The following is a 17,226-nucleotide window of genomic DNA, read 5'->3' as shown; positions in this document are numbered from 1 at the left end:
AGGTTCCTGTGGAGAGTGGGCTCAAATTTAAAGGACAATGGTAGTGTGGTGAATATATAGAGAACACATACTGCCAGGGGGGTACCTTTGACTTATGGCTCCAGGAGTCATTTTTCTCCCTTCACGGAGTTCTCCTGAGCTAGCTAGGGAGAATCTCTTTGCTGGACTCTAAGGACTGGTGCTTTTCTAGAATCCACAGGCAACATTTTGTCATTGTCCTTGTCAGACTGTATTTCCACATCTGTCTATTGATACTTCCTCTGGTACTGACCACTCCTGCTCTGGTGGGCTATGCTACTGACCCTACTTGCCAGTGATACCTTTGATGGATCTGACTGATCTTTCAGTCACTTGGGCACTTCCTCTCAACATTCTCATTCACCTAAAATGAGGAAAGAGTCAACACGTATAGCATGTAGCTACCTGCTCTGTGGCTCCCTCTCCACATCTACCCTTAGGGTTCCAGGGATATTTTGGGAGAATTGTAGGTATTTCTTCTCTAGTGCCATTGACTCTAGCTGCCAATGGCTGTGTTTCCTCCATTGTTGCATTCTTTGATTTTGTGAGTGGTTTAGCATCCCAGTTCCTTTTAATCACTTAATATCACTTGGCTTTTACAAAAGGATATTAACTTCAAAGACATATCAAGAACAAAGTAAACCCATTTCGTCCCAATACCTTAGGGGACACACTCTTCCCTATACCACCTTAGGCAGCTAGGTGACACAGTGGATAGAGCGCCTGGGCCAGGAGTCAGGAAGACCTGAGTTCAAATCTGGTCTCAAACACTTACTATATGTGTGACTTTGGGCTAATCCTTTTTGCTTCAGTTTCCTTATCTGTAAAATGAGTTGGAGAAGAAAATGGCAAACCAATCTAGTGTCTCCAATCTCTTCATCCAGAATAGAAAGAGCAAATATAGAAAACAAGGATGGAGGCCCATTTCTTGAAGCCACATGACTTTAATGAGGAGAGGATCCCAAGGCCTCTCTCCTCTCAGCATTGTTTCTCAGCAGATGCTGTCAGCAAAGCAGTCAGACCCCCAGGCAACATCTGATGAGAAAACACCCAGACATGATCTCTTAACCAAGTGATTTGAAGACCAGAACCAGTTATAGAATATTTATGAATTCTCCAGAGTCTCTACAAGGTCCTTCCCTTCCATGTCATCATGACTCCTCTAGAAGCAAGCTCCTCACTTTCTCCATGGGGGGATGTGGCCCTAGTATGGGGGGAGCATACCATCTAAGGTGCTCTGTGCCTTTGGGAGATTCTCACAAAAAACAGAGAGGCAACATATGCTCATAGAAACCTGGCAACCTTGGTGGTAGATAGGCTACCCCTGTCTACTCCAATATACATTCTAAGTGTTCATTTTAAAAATGATTTGTCATATATGAATAATAATGGCCATAGTATTTTCCTTAACATATTCTTGCATTTCTTTTTTTTTCCCATGTTCAATAAGAGAGAAAATTAATTCTGAAATCTTTTTCCTTTTGTTATTCACAGAATCTGTAGCTCTCCTTTGGCAATTAATCTTGTCTTAAAGGCCCCAAGGTCTCCTAGGACATCCTGGGCCATCTCCAGTCATCCTGAGGAATATCAGGTCACTGGATTCAGATGACTCTGGAGGAGAAGTGAGGCTGATGACCTGCACAGCCCTCCCTCACTCAAAACAAAAAGTCAAGCGAAAGTCATGGCATCATTTCTCTGACGGCATGGTCTTCTTTGGCAACAAAGGACAAACACGATAGTCATGTACTCCTTTGAGGAATCTCATTCTCTTGTTTAGCTTTTTGTGTGTTATATCCTTGGGTTCCTGTGTTGACCTTCATCTCCTGGATTAGGCCGTCCTGCATTTTTGAGGTTCAGAGTGCTGGGTTTTCTAGGCTCCCTGACATTCCATGATGCGAGGGACCTTGTGTGTCCCACTCTGAGTGCTTTGCCATTGTACCAGCTGCTGACCATTGAGTACCTGCCACTTTCAAAGTTCCTGCCATTGGGCCTTCTGTCTAGCCTGACTCTTTCCCAGGGGATCTCTCTTCCCAGAGACTAGTAGGCTCTACAGTCTCTTCTATCTCACTGCTCTGGGAGGCTAATTTGTGCTGGCATTTACTTTGCTAGTGGACCCTTTTGCCCTCAGGCCTTCCAGCTGACCACTTGAGTAGCTCTGCTGTGGATGAAGTCCCTTACTGTAGTTTCTTACTGAATTTCTAGATCATTATTTAATCTGATGTGAAATTCAGTGTTTGTAGGATTAAATATTTGGTTTTAAGTGAGGCAGAATTGTGCAAAGTTTACAACCTCACTCTTTCTTCCAGTCATTGAAGTCCAGTGGCAGGACAAAAGTCAAAATGACTGGCAATGGTCTGTGATGCAGTAGATGACCTTGGCGTTTTCAATGTCTAACTAAACTCCAATTGCTCCACAGCATCTGCTTCAGCTGCCTTTATGGCCTTTGGAACAAATTGTTCTCATCCATTCATTCTGCTGGGGGAAGTCTTCACATGCTTGGGCTAGTCTGAGATCTGTTGGTTATCCTCAATCTGGGTTAGTTTGTCTGCCAAGATGGTTTTACTCATATACCTTTGGTGTCCCTACCTTTCACCCACTCTCACCTGTGGCTCCTAGAAGTTGTAGCATGTACAGTGCCCACACCCTGGCATTATTTATACCCCAAATCTTGAGTTGGTATACAAGAGATCATAAGTGATAAGCACTGTATTGATGAAGCCTCATTAATGTGGACTCTTCCAATTTGGGGTTTGCAATAATTTTATAAACATTACTTTCCTGTTATTGGCCTACAATTTTCTTTGTTTGGCTAGACCTTTGCCTGAAGACATTGCTAAATAGTTGAGCAAATGGGTCTGCAGCCTGGAAATGACAGAGTTGTAGAATGCTAAAGCTGGAAGGAAGCTTGGACATACTTTAATCCAACTAACTCATTTTACTGATGAAGAAACCAGGGCCCAGAAATGTTAAAGGTCACAGGGGTAGTGAATGACAGAGCCAGGCCTAGAACTTAGACTAACAACCGAGTACTCTTTTTTTTTTTTTAATTTTCTTTTCAACAGACCATGATGTCCAATGTTAAGAAATGCTAACATAAAACAAAGCTGTTTTTTAGTACTTAAAGCACTTTAGAAACAACCTTTTACACAAGGGAATGCTGATTAAAAATAGAAAGATCATTTAAATTTATTAAAATAAATCCCCTTAAGGACTTCTGCTACACAAGACTTGAAGACTGTAAGTTTGACTTAATGCATAGATTTGAAAAATAATGAAGTTGGATTCCTTTAAAAATAAAGATTGTTTAAAAGATCAAGCTCTGGTGGGGTCTACAACCTGGAGATGCTTTGAGTATGAAGTGTATGTCTGTCCTCCAAGGTTCAGGAGGCTCATTATCAGAAGATTATGGAATTTTTCAGCCACCTCGATTTAGAGACATTTCCTCATTTTAGAGAGATAGTAGTCTACTGAAGTATAAAGACTTTAGGCACCTGTGTTGGTGAAGGATTCTCACTGATGGAACCACAGATTCTTAAAGAATCAGGAATCATATGTATGACTGTTGTCAACTGTAACTTTATTTTAGAGAATTAAAATTTTTTAAATCTCCCTCCCACAGCTTTCTCCTCATCGAATGATAAGAAAGTAACCAAAACTCTTGCAGCAAATACGCATAGTCCAGCAAAACAAATCCCCAAATATAGATGTCTCATTCTAGATTTTAGGTTCATCTCTTGTCTGGGAAGAGGTAGTGGCATGGTTCACCTGCAGTCATCTAGATTCAGCATTTATCACTGCACTAATCAGAGTTCTAAAGTCTTTTCAGAGTTGGGTTTCTCTCTAATGCTGTTGCCATTATGTAAATTATTTTCTTATTTCTGCCTACTTCATTCTGCATCAAATCTTAAAAACCTTCTCAGTTTCCTGTGAAATTATCCATTTCATCATTTTTTATAGTACAGTAATATTCCATTACATTTGCATGCCACAATTTGTCTGGCCATTCCCCAATAGGTGGGCACCCTCTCATTTTCCAGTTTTTCCATTATGGGTTTGGATTTGATATATCATGTAATATCAAGAGTAATATCCCTGCAAAAAATACTTTAAGTAATGGCAGGAATATTTGTATTAAATCAAGTATACATACATTCTAGGTCATCTCCCTTGTTAGATTTCAAACTCCTTGAGAGCAGCGACTGTCTTTTGCCTTTTCTTTTTTTGCATTCTTAGCTTTTAGCATAGTGTCTGGCACATTGTAGGCACTTAGAAAATGTTTAATGATTGATTGGGCTAAATCCTTTTTCTGATGTATACTGAGTCTATAATGCTAGGCACATTGCTTAACTATCCCAGGATGCTTTCTAATATGATTAATTGCAGGACAGCGTCTTGTCCGCATTGGTAGAGAGGCAACTCCCAACACTGATGAAATATTTCTTTAACAAATAGGACATAATCCAATAGAAAAGTAAGACTAGAGAGTAGCATTGTGTAGAAAGAGCATTGGACCCAGAGTAACCCAATAGAACTTGAATTTCAACTCTGTCACTTATTATTTGTGTGACTTTTGATAAGTCACGATTCCTCTGAGCCTCATTTTTCTCATCTGTCAGATGTGTCTGTTATTTATGCTATCTAACTTACAGGGTTTTTCTGAGGAAAAAATGAAATGGTGCTGATTTAACAGTTTGAATTTGTAAAGCAAATATTAGTTGTCCTTACTTGTGTTTGTCCTTCATTCTCCAAGAGGACCATGACATCAGGATGATGACACGACTTGCAGTTGACTTCGATTTGAGTGAGGGAGGGCTGTGCAAGGTCACCAACCTCACTTTCTTCTCCTGAGTCATCTGGGTCCAGTGGCCTGATATCCATCAGAAGGACTGGGGATGGCCCAGGATGCAGTGGGAGACCCTGGCCCTTTCAGGCTTAGCTTAAAATACAAAGAATAGTGAGTCAATAGACCTGATTTCTAGTTCCAATTTCCCCATTAAGTAGGTACCACCTCAGGCAAATCATTTAACCTCTTTGTATTTCTCTATTTGTAAAATAGCAATAATAATAATATGTAAGGGCAGTTAGATGACATTGTGGATAGAATACCCAGCCTGGAGTCAGGAAGACCTGAGTTCAAATCTAGCTTGAGATATTTATTAGTTGTATGACCTTGGGCAAGTCCCTTCACCGTATTTGTCTCAGTTTCTTCATCTGTAAAATGAGCTGGAGAAGGAAATGGTAGATCATTCCAATATCTTTTCCAAGAAGACCCCAAATGGGGTCATGAAGTGTCAGATGCAGCTGAAACAACTAAGCAACAAAAACAAACAGCAAATCATAATATCTAGGTTTTGTTCTGGACAAAGGGGGTGAACCAGGTCATTTCAGAAACAGTGTTAGATTTGGAGTCAGAGGACCTGGGTTTAAAGCTTGGTTCAGACACACTACCCGTGCGTCTTTAAGCAAAGAGCTTGACTTCTATGAATATATTTCCTCAGTTGTAAAATGAGGGGCTACGCTGGATGTTCTTAGAATTTTTGTTTGTTTGTTTGTTTAGTCAACCCCTTTTCAAAAATGACAAAAAATGTATTGTGAACCTCCAGGCTAATTTAATACACTAACCAAAATATTCTACATTTATTTATTGTTTAAGGCTTTATTTTTTTTTTTTCATTTTTTAGTGTAACTGCCTTGGACCATTGCTGCAAACTCTCAAGAGGCTGACATTAAATGGGGATTGCTGGGCTAAATGAACCCTAAGGTCTCTTCCAGCTCTCAAGCTCTGATTCATTGGACTCATAGTTTTGCCTTTCTCCTCTTTTTACTTCTATACATAGTATCATTTTCCTGATCTGGAAGGAAGGCAATGCCTTTTCCTATATGAGTACAGTTTCTTAAGTAAGGACCTAATAACAGTAATTTACACATTCATTTGAATTTAAATCACTTTGTTACCTTACCCAGGGAAATCTAGATTCTAACCTACCTCTCCAAGATGGACCAGCAAACCCCTGAGGAAGTAATTTCTTTTTTTTTTTTAATTTTTAACATTTATTTATTTTCAGTTTTCAACATTTGCTTCCACAAAATTTTGAATTTCAAATTTTCTCCCAATCTCCCCCTACCCCAGGATAGCATCTATTTTGATTGTCCTTTCCTTCAATCTGCCTTCCTTTCTATCAACCCTCCCCATTATCCCCTTCCCTTCCATTTTCCAGTAGGGCAAGATAGATTTCTATACCCCATTGCCTATATATCATATCTCCTAATTGCATGTAAAAACAATCTTTACCATTTATTTTTAAAGCTTTGAGTTCCACATTCTTTCCCTTCCCCCCTCCCCACCCACACTCATTGAGATGGCAAGCAATTCGATACAGGTTATACATGTGTAGACATACAAAACACTTCCATAACAGTAATGTTGTGAGACTAACTGTATTTCCCTCTATCCTGTCCTGCCCTCCATTCATTCTATTCTCTTCTTTAACTTGTCCCTCTACCAAAGTGTTTGCTTCTGATTACTCTTCCCCCAATCTGCTGTGCCTTCTATTATCCCTCCTCTCCTGTTTCCTTCCCCCCTGCTTTCCTTTAGGGTAAGATAGACTTCCTTACTCAATTGAGTATGTATGTTATTCCCTCCTGAAGCTGTATCCAATGAAAGGAAGGCTCTTCCCTCTTAACTTCCTCTTCTTCCCCTCCATTGTAAAAACTCTTTCTTGCCTCTTTAATTTGTGATGATTTACTGCATGGAAATAATTTTAATATCACATCCTGTAGAAGAGGCATCTATTGGGAGGGGGTAGGAGACCCCTTTCCTCCAACCCCCTTGGATTTGAAATTAATTTATAAAATCAACCATTAGGTGGCTGTCTGTATTGGGAGACTACATTATAGATTAGATAAGTGACTGTCACCTCAGGCACGAATTTTGATCCTATGTGGGATGTAACTTCAAGAATAATATCTTTAAAAGGAGATTCTAGGTAATGAGAGATATGTTTGTATTAAATAAGTCAGTCAGTCAATAAATAGATCCAATTTTGGAGTCAGGGATATCTGGGTCAAATTCTTCTTCTGACACACTGGCTATGAGATACTGGGCAAATCCAAATTCCTCTTTTGATTGCTTTGATGTTGGGATGAGGCAGGAGCTGAAGTCTACTTAATCATCATTCAGAATAACTGCTAGGACTTCTCCCACTTCCCCTTCAGGAGGCTGAACTCTCAGGTTTCTCCTTTATATCCTGCCCTTGTCAGATCTTAGTTGAAGTATTGTGTTCAGTTCTTGGTACCAAGGTTTAAGATGGACATTGATAAGCTGGCCAATGTCCAGAGGAGCTCAGCCAGAATGGTAAAGGACCTTGGGTCCAGGATATATAATAGAATTAGTTGAAGGAACTGGAAATATTTTACTTGGAGAAGACTCAGAGGAAGATTGAGAGCCATTCTCAAGTGTTTGTGGGGCTCAAGTGTGGAGGAAGGACAAGATATTCCATTTGATCCTGAAGGTCAGAGTTAGGAATGATGGATAATAAGTTGCAAAAGAGGTTTAATGTTAGGAGATAGATCAGGTCAAAAATAGAATGGCTTGCCTTGAGTGGTCTTAGGTTCCCCTCTTTGAAGGTCTTCATGCAGAGACAAGATGACCACTTGTTGGGTATTTTATATTTTGGATTCTTTTGGTGCATGGGTTGGTGTGTATGGCTGCTGACATCTCTTCCACTCTCAAATTCTGTGGTTTTGTGATATTATGATAAAAATAAATCAGTCTGCCTTCAAAGACCTTACATATCTTAGGTAAAGTCAACATGTAAACATATAAGTAGATGCAGTGTAAACACAAGGTATTTAATTATTTTAAAGAGGGGATAGAGGTGGGGAAGGGGAGAGGCAGAAATAGCTAATGGGATAAGGAAAGGCTTCATGAAATCTCAAAGTCCAGACCAAAGCCCCTTCTCCAAAACACTCCTGTTTCTTCTTTATTTTCGTGAACTTTGTTAACAGCCTCACCATACAAATACCTCATCCTGTAGAGCTCTCAGTGTAAAATAAAAGGGGCTCTGAGAAGTCTTGCAGACATAGGTCTATAAGCATGTGCCCTGTTGTAGAAGACTTGCTGGCCCCCAATGTGACATACAAGACCTCCAAAACATAGATCTTGAAGCAGAGATGAGTGGTGCCCCAGAAGTAGAGCCCCTTCTAGTACAAAGACCAGACCCATGCTTACCTCCCTATAGATACTTTGTCTTTTCCACCAGGGTGGGACTACATAGACGCAGAAGATAGAATCATCAGAGAACTTGAATAAGAATGAATCAGGTGACCAAATGCAGCTGCAGCTCATTTTTTATGGGAGTGGCTGGAGATGGTACATTTCTCCTTATGTGCACCTATTGTGCCCATATTTTTTTTCCTGTGTGGAGGAGTGCACAGCATTTGTTTCCTCAGTTGTGGGGGAGACCAGTTATCTCTCTCACCTTAGACGATGCCCATATTCTCTAATGCAATATAATAGACACCTATGACTCTCAAACACCACCTTCTCTGCTCGTCCTTAAGTTTTCAGATAATATGTGCACTAGAGCACAATGGGAAGAGACAGTGAGAACAATATGAGTGGAACTGCTTTGGAAAGTTTGAAGTTCTGTACAAACATGAGTTATTTTTATATATGTGATCCCTTGTGTTCACAGCCACCTATGTAACATTTTTGTTAAAAAAGTCTTATACTGTTTGTATTAAAAAAAATTCTTAATGAAAGAGAGCCTTGGAGGTATAGTTTAATGAAAATATTTTGAAAAACAAAGGTTTCAGAACTCATCAACAGAGTGAATAACAATGACTTCAGAGAATTTGGTGGTGAAGTGTGACCTTTCTATTGATAAAGGAGTGACTGACAACAGGTACAGGAGAAGGTATACATTTTTGAACATGGCAAATATATTTATTTGTTTTCTTTGAATAGTAGTTTTTTACAAGGGACTAGGTTTTATTTTGTTTTGCTTGAAGTGGAAGAATCGTTAGAAGTTTCAAATGTATGTGTGTGTGTGTGTGTGTGTGTGTGTGTATAAAGATCATTTAATAAAACATTAAAAAATATAACAAAACTAAAATGGTATCCAAGGAAAGGATATCAAAATAAAAGGAATCAATAATATTTAAAGAAATTTAAAAATCACACACTAGAGAAAACTTAGAGGAATAGGTAGGGATGTGTAATTTACTTACTTTTGAATCTTAAAACATACCTCCTATGTCACCAGTGCTCAGCGTGAGTAAATAAATGGGCTGAAAAGTTAGTTTTGTTAGCAAGGTGTGAGGAAGCTGGTGAATATGAAATCACATTAAATCCTCCACCATATATATATGATCTTGGGTAAATCCTTTCACTTTTCTTGGCTTCAGTTTCCCCTTCTTTAAATTGACTGGGTTCTCAGGTACCTTCCAACTCTAAATTTGTGATTCTTTGATAGCTATGTAGCTATGTCAGAAATAGAATGGTATGCAGTAATGGCAGCAGGTATGGGGAGGAGGTAGGTAAACGTTTCCCCAAAGTTTCTTAAACTAGAGAACTGGGTTTATATTGCAGTTTCACAGCCAAATGACAGTAGAACCAGTAGTCTTGATTTTTCTTGGAACTACCCCAACCCGCCCAAATGACTTGTTTTAAAACAAATTTTAGGCTGGAGCTCATCTTGCCGGATGAATTGGTGACCTCTGTTTATGGTTTGTCTGGGCCTTAGAAGAATGGCTGGCTTAGGAGGACCTCCATAAACCTGGATTGGTGTAAATTAATTTTTGCCCTGAAAAGCAGGAGGGGGAAGGGCACAAACTGTGAAAATAATACAGGGACTAGGATTGGAGACAGGAGGGGTCAATCAAAGCTTGGAGCTGCTCCTTGCTCTCCAACCTTCTGCCTGCTAATTGGATCACCAGGGTGGTATTCTTAGGTGTGAGATGACAGGTGTTGGGCGGCCATGCTCCAGGGCCTAATTTAGATCTGTTTCTTAAGTCAAATTTCATGAGACTCCCATGGGCTAATTACTGGAAAATAAACTGCTTTGGGTGCAAGTGGTTGCTGGCTGGTGTTTATAGGTATGATTTGCTGTTTGAGAGAGAAAGCCGCCATTTGTTTCCCATGCCTTTCTTGAAATTCAAGGAGGAAGCCCCTGCTGTTTTCCCTGTCATTGGTTAATTTGGCTCTTTTCTTGGAGGAGAAAGCTTGAAGTATGTCTTGAGAACCTTGGTCTTAAATACAATTTGATTATTGTCCAGAATTTCATGGTGCTTCTGTGAGGAAATGTGGCAGAAAGTCTGGAGGAGGGAGGAGTGGAAGGACAGATGGAATGCTGTGTGGTGGTCTCAGTTCATATCTCATGCATCTGGCTCCACTGTTCCCTGAGCCCAGAGGTGAGAGAAAACTATTCAGCCAGAATACACAACAGGGTATTGGTTGGCTGAAACTCTAGGAACCATGAAAGCCCTTGGAGAACCTCCTTGCTTCTGTGTGGGGAAAAGAACACGGGTTTTTGCCTGTATTCTTTCTCATTTTATCTACTGCTTAGGGCCCACCTCAAGATCCCTTTCTTCCATGAAGTCTTCCCTGATATCTCTGGTGAGAGAAACGATTATCAATAACCAATGATTTGGGGAGATTCAGCCTTCTCCCTCTTTTTCTAAAGTCCTCATTTCAAGGTTCAGCCTCTGAAGGATGGGACTGATGGTAGCAGATAGGGTCTTACCATTCTCCTCAATCTAGTTATTGCTACCCCACCTGACCTTTAAAGGAATTTAATCTAAGGTGAAACTCTGGTCCATTGTGTTCTGCTCAGGCTTAGGTGGAGGACAGAGATGTAGATCCCTTGTCTGGGGGTGATTTGGAAGTAAATGACATGATGAAAGTCACATTCCCTAGTCCCTCATTAGAATGGGTTCACCTCTTATTTTAATATTCTTTCTCTCTCATTAATTGTTGACCAGAATTGATTGCCACCCTTAGGAATATCCATCCTTCCAAGAGCATATAAACAGTGAGCCCTCCTCCATAATTGGGCTTTGGCATTTGAGAGTATCACTGACCCATTTTATTGGCAATATGCTAGCATTATCAATAAAAATGATTAATTATCCAGAAATGATGTCTCTTGAATGTTTTAAACGTCACACCAGCAACAGCCATCTCTTCTATTCTTGTAGACTCCTACCAGTGATTGCCTTTACCCTTCATTTTGTCCTTTCACTATTTACTTGATCATTTTTATCACTTTCTTTCTTTGAATTATTCTCATTATTTCATGTCTTGTATCTACAACAAAAATGTAATCTCTATAAGGGTTGGGACCAGGCCTGCCACATAGAGAAGGCACAACCTTCTTGCAGTCTCTGATTTCCTTCAAGACTCAGCTCAAATGCCATCTTTTGAACAAGCCCTCTTCTGATTCCTCTCAGCTGCTGATATCTTCTGCTTCCTGACTGCCATTCTATCTGCCTTGTAGGTACTTTATATACCTATAAGCGTGCATATTAGAAGTTAAGTTCTTGGGGGACACAGATTATTTCACTCTTGTCTTTTTATCCCCAGTGTCCGGCCCTTTGCTTGACATATAGCAGAAGCTTAAGCAATGCTTTTTGTTTGATGGATTGATTCTATAGTACCAACCAGCACGGAACATGGTAGATACTCAGCACTTTATTGAACTGAAGTTAGAGGAGTCTCAATGCTTTGGAATTCCTGTTTCCTCCATCTGTAACATGAGTAGGTTAGTGCTGATTGCATTTCCCCCCCTAAAGGATGAAACTGATCAGGGTCCTCCTGTACATTCTCTGAGGTAGTACACAGACTCCCTGATTTCCTTACTCATTCCTGAAATTCTAGACTGGGTAGTTAGGAGACAAAAAGGATATCTTTAATCCTGGAAACCGTTCCCCCATGACTTTTGTAGGAATAGGAGGATGATTATATTTGTAGGATGTCCAAGTTGGGAGAAGTGTAGTCCAGATAACAATTCATTTGAAAAAGTTCTAGGGGTTTTAATAGACTCAATATGAATCATTGTTCAGTCATTTTACAATTACGTCCAAGTCTTTGTGATCCCATTTGATGTCTTCTTAGCAAAGATACTGGAGTGGTTTGCTCTTTCCTTCTCCAGCTCATTTTACAGATAAGGAAACTGAGGCAAACAGAGTTAAGTGGCTTGCCCAGGGTGACACAGCTAGTAAGTGGTGAGGCCAGATTTGAACTTAGGAAGATGAGTCTTTCTGACTCCAGCCTTGGTACTCTATCCATTCTACTACCTAGATGCCCTGTCCCAAATGAAATGGGTCGTGTGACTAGTGGGTTTTTCCTCACTTCAGACATATAAGCAAAGGTTGTATGAGCCCTGTTAGGTATATTATAGAAAAATTCCTTTCTCAGGTACAGGTTGGACTAGATGTCCTCTATCGTTCATTTTCACACTGAGAATGTGGCTATAAGGAAAACTAAACAGAATGGACAAAACCTCTTTAACAGTTTAAGATTCCAAAGTAATGTTAGAACCCAGTGCAGAGAGAGGAGGTAATGAATTTCTCTCATCTTGTTTATTCCATTATTGCCATAGGTATAGGAGTGATATGTGTTTTATAAACCACAAAGTCTGGGTATTGTTTTTTCCCACCAGCAGGGGTCGGGGTAGTTTGGCAAAATAGATGTGCCATCATTTTTTTTCATTTGCCTGCATATTCTGGTTCTCCCTGTGTTCCTTGAGATTAAAAAAAAAATCAGAAATTTCTTTTTTTCTCTCTTTCCTTCCTCTCTCCCTCCCTCCCTCCCTCCCTCCCTCCCTTCCTTCCTTCCTTCCTTCCTTCCTTCCTTCCTTCCTTCCTTCCTTCCTTCCTTCCTCCCTCCCTCCCTCCCTCCCTTCCTCCCTCCCTCCCTCCCTCCCTCCCTTCCTTCCTTCCTTCCTTCCTTCCTTCCTTCCTTCCTTCCTTCCTTCCTTCCTTCCTTCCTTCCTTCCTTCCTTCCTTCCTTCCTTCCTTCCTTTCTTCTTTCCTTCCTCTGTGATTTACCAGTCAAGAACACCTTTTTCTCTGTGACTTATAGGCTTAGAGATTTGACTGAGGCACTGAAACACTAAGTGACTTGCTCAGGATCACACAACTGGAACACCAGACTGCTGCCATATTTTAAAAATAATTTCTTTGGGAAGCAATTCTCTGAAGCATCTCGTCCCAATTTCCACTAACACTGATCAATTAGATCCCCAGAGAAATACTATATCTCCCACTTAGGGTCCTAAGGGTACCCCAGAAGGATTGTGGGAGTGGCTTTCTGTGATGTTATTGGGTTGAGCCCTTGTTCTAGTATATTCCCTCCACGGTTAACCACTTGTGAGTGATATCCTAGTTCCATTTAGCCAACTAACATCAATTAATTGGCATTTAAGAAGGTGTATTTACTCTGAAGATGTAGCAAGAACAGAAGTTCAAATGTTTTCCCCAACATCAGGGGGGATATACTATCTCCTATACCACTTCACTACGTAGGGAGGGTAGGCTCAGACTCAGTGTGGTTTTTATATAGCACTCACCCCACCGAAGTTCATATCCAAATGCAGCATGGCTGATAGGTAGATGAGTCTGAATCCACTTTTGCTGTCCTGAGTCAACCAAATGACTTGCAGCTTTATTCCTTACTGTTTCATTTCAGGCAAATGCTAACATAGGCTCCAGTTCCAGGACTTTTGGTGACTTGCTCTCCTGACTTTTCAAGGCTCATTAGGTCACAGCTACTAACATTCTCTTTCATCTAAAGGCAGGAAATCTAGATGCAACCAAGACAGGAGTAATACAGGGCCATACACTCTTGGCTTCATGCTGACCATGGGTAAGAGAAGGGCTAAGTCCCCTCCCCCATGCCTAGAGCAACTTCCCCTCCTTGATTGAATCCCAGCCAGACCAAGAGACTTGCATTGGCGGGTTCATTCTTGCTTCATGGCCAATCAAAAATCCTCTTTACAACATGGCTAATGGACCAGAACAAGTTACAGAATGTCTGCACAAGTTCCAAATCTAGGACCTTCCGTTATTCGTCATCATTCCTTTTCAGGAAGCAAGTTCCCCACCCTATTCCAGCTGGGGATTGAATTAGGCAAGCATTCTGGATATACTCACTAACTTCCCCCTAATACCCCCTTGTATTTCCTTTGTCACTGCAGAGGGAAGTCACACAGGTTGTAATTGTAGTTTGGAATGCTAACCCCTTGCTTGCTTATCTCAAGGACACTAAAGAGATAAGTTTGCAGAAATGACTAGATAGCTGTTTGATCCTACTACTTTATCTGGAGTAAAACTTTCCAGGGCTTCATTGTGATAAAGCTGCGGAAAAAATAAGAGAAGTCAGCCTTGGAGGGGAAATAAATACTTCCTTTACTGTCAATTCAAACTCATGATTGTTAGAGTTAGAGTACCATCAAAATGAAAACATGGTGGGTACTGGGCCTATTGACCTTGCACATCATTTTCTCTGTGTGTGAATTGGTATGAAAAAACCAAACCCAATAAGATCTTTCATAAATTGTGAGCTGAGATGAAAGGCATATCTGCTTTGGCTAGGGATCCTGATTTTTTTTTTTTAACACTATCTCATGAGTCAGAGTGGGTGTATCACTTATAATTACTGTTGATTACCATTCATGTTGGAACAGCTACCTTGCAAAGCCATCTTCTATCAGAAAATAAATGCCAACTTAGTGACCTGCATGAGATAGCTAGGTGACCCAATCTGCTGGAGAGCCGCTTGATGCCGGGTGAATTAAGAAGTGTGACTACAGTAATTAGCTTCCAGTTTCTGACTCTGGAGAGAGTCTTCCCAGGGCAGGGCTCACTCTTCTTGCTGGTTGACCTTGGTGAAAGAGAAGAGGGGAGCATGGGATTGGGGGTTAGTGTGATGGAGGAGGAGGAGTCAGGAGGCACTCCAGAGGTCACTTAGAGAAACCAATTTGACATCTTGAGCTTGTTCGAGGATTTTTTTACCCAGTGCTTACCGTCCTTGAAGGTGACGGCAGCTCAAAAGCCTGTTGACAACTATGTAGCCCTGGAGTTTATATTTGGGACCAGAAGAGTTAAGACATGCCTGCTTTGGCTCATGTATGCTCTTTAATGGAGGGCAAACACAAAGGAAGTGAGCGAGGGTTAAAATAGAATTGGTGCACAGATTGAAATGATACGTGATTACTTGCAGTTGTACAATCGATGGAAAAAAATGTGCATGCAGGTCTTTTAGGAAGTGTAAATAAAACAGACGGGTTTATGGGGGGGAAAAGTATGCTTTACACACCCGTTCTCTATATCAACCAATGTTGCCCCCAAGGCAAAAACTTGTTTTTTTGATGTTCTAAGCTTGTATTAGTCACACCCATTTATTCCTGGCATAATTTGTGCACTATTTGAAACTTGGCAAGAGTGCTGATGTCAGGGCCAACATTCAGTCTTGCTTCAGGAGTTTCTATGAATATGAATGCCTGGAGTTTACATAGGCTTACTCTGTCACCATGGTAACACATGTTTGTTATGAAAACCTGGTATTCTAAAGTCAAGCATCCATACTCTAACCTCCAGCTCCACACAAAATAGGGTTCTGGTGTTTTGAAACATTTTTGTCGTTATTGAGTTTTTAATGTGGAAGATAGATTGGGTCATTGGGTCAAGGGGGTGGCTTGATGTTCTTAAACACACACACGCACACATATATACACACACACACACATGCTCAGCGGGGTGGAATGCTTGTTGTTAAAAACAACAACAGCAACTCAAAGCCCTTTTCCTTCCAATTAACTCTTCTGAGAAACAGAACTGAACCAAATGAAACAAACTTCAGTTTCATAGAGCCGCTAATAAGGGGCAGGAGCTTCAGAGGTGAAGGAAATAGCATGGCACAGGGAGAAGAGCATTATCCATAGAGTCAGAGGACCTGAGTTCAAGTGACTGCTCTGCTACTCTCTGAGTGATGTTGGTTAGATCACTTCACTTTTCTTTCACTCGGTTTTCTTATTTGTAAAATGAAGGTTGTAAAATAAATGGTCTCATAAAAGGTTCATTTTAGCTCAAAGATAATGATCCTAGCAAATGCATGGGAAGAAACTGAGACTGGGTTAGATGACAGTTTTCCATGGGGTATTAGGAATTTGGGGGTAAGCTTGAAGAACAGTCATAGGAGGTGCCATGTTACCTCTGTACTCTGAAGAAAAGAAGGCACATATTAAGCATGGATAAATATGACCAGACCAGACCAGATCAAATTATTTGTTCAGTTTAATTTATCATGGCATCTACAGAACATTCTTCATTCATGCATTCATTCATCTACATTTCCCAATGTATTCCTTCCTCTCTCTCCCTCATTTATAAAAAAAGAATAAAACAGAGGAAAAAGTAGTTCAGCGAAACTAATCGATGCATTGAAAAGTCTTACACTGTCATATTCCATAACCATAGCCTCCTACCTCTGCATATGTCTTCTCTGGGGCCATACTTACTTATTGTAATTTCAAAGCCTTCATATTGTTTTGTCGCTATGGCTCTCTCCATATTCACTGTTGTAGCCTTTGGAAAACATTGTTTTGCTGTTTCTGTGTATTCATTTTGTATCGGTTCATAGAAGTCTTTCTATACTTCTCTCTAGCCACTATTTATTTTAGCACAGCAGTTAATCTTCCTTTACATTCAAGTTGTAGAACTTTTCTAGTCATTCTCCAATTGATCCTACTTTGTTTCTAGTACTTTACTACCACCAAAAAATACTGCTATAAGTATTTTGAAGTATATGGTGCTTTCTTTTTGTCATTTATTTCTTTGGGGTGTATGTGTAACAGTATAATCTCTGGGTCAGAGGGTATGGATATTTTATCCATTTTCTTTGTGTAATTTGAAATTGTTCACCAGACTAGCTGTATCAATTCATAGTTTCACAGGTATTTACAGGTTTTCCATAATTTTTCCTATAATTAAATAATTCCCATCACATTGAGTATTCTGATCTTTTGTCATCTTGGCTAATTTGTAGGATATGACATAAACCTCGGAGTTGTTTTGATGCCCATTTCTCTTATTATTAGTGATTTGGAATATTTTTTCCTGTGATTGCTAATAATTTGAAATTCTTCCTTTGCGTATATCAGGTACTTTTTATATCTCTCTCAGTGCTGAGCTGCCTAGGACATAACA

The 17,226-nt window shown here is 40.2% G+C and overlaps 1 long non-coding RNA gene across 1 annotated transcript in view; it reads right to left on the bottom strand.

Moving 5' to 3' along the window:
• The window catches only part of LOC140520927 (uncharacterized), a 39,180-nt gene extending 25,244 nt beyond the window's left edge, over positions 1 to 13,936 (bottom strand). The window contains exons 1-2 of the long non-coding RNA XR_011972715.1: positions 13,590 to 13,936; positions 4,744 to 4,954 (exon numbers count right to left, since the gene is read on the bottom strand). This is a non-coding gene — a long non-coding RNA (uncharacterized lncRNA). The remainder of the gene's footprint in view (positions 1 to 4,743; positions 4,955 to 13,589) is intronic.
• Positions 13,937 to 17,226: the final 3,290 nt, after the last annotated feature.

Source organism: Notamacropus eugenii, chromosome 1, assembly GCF_028372415.1.
Source record: "Notamacropus eugenii isolate mMacEug1 chromosome 1, mMacEug1.pri_v2, whole genome shotgun sequence".
Lineage (NCBI taxonomy): Eukaryota > Metazoa > Chordata > Mammalia > Diprotodontia > Macropodidae > Notamacropus > Notamacropus eugenii.
This window is presented reverse-complemented; position numbering and strand designations above follow the sequence as displayed.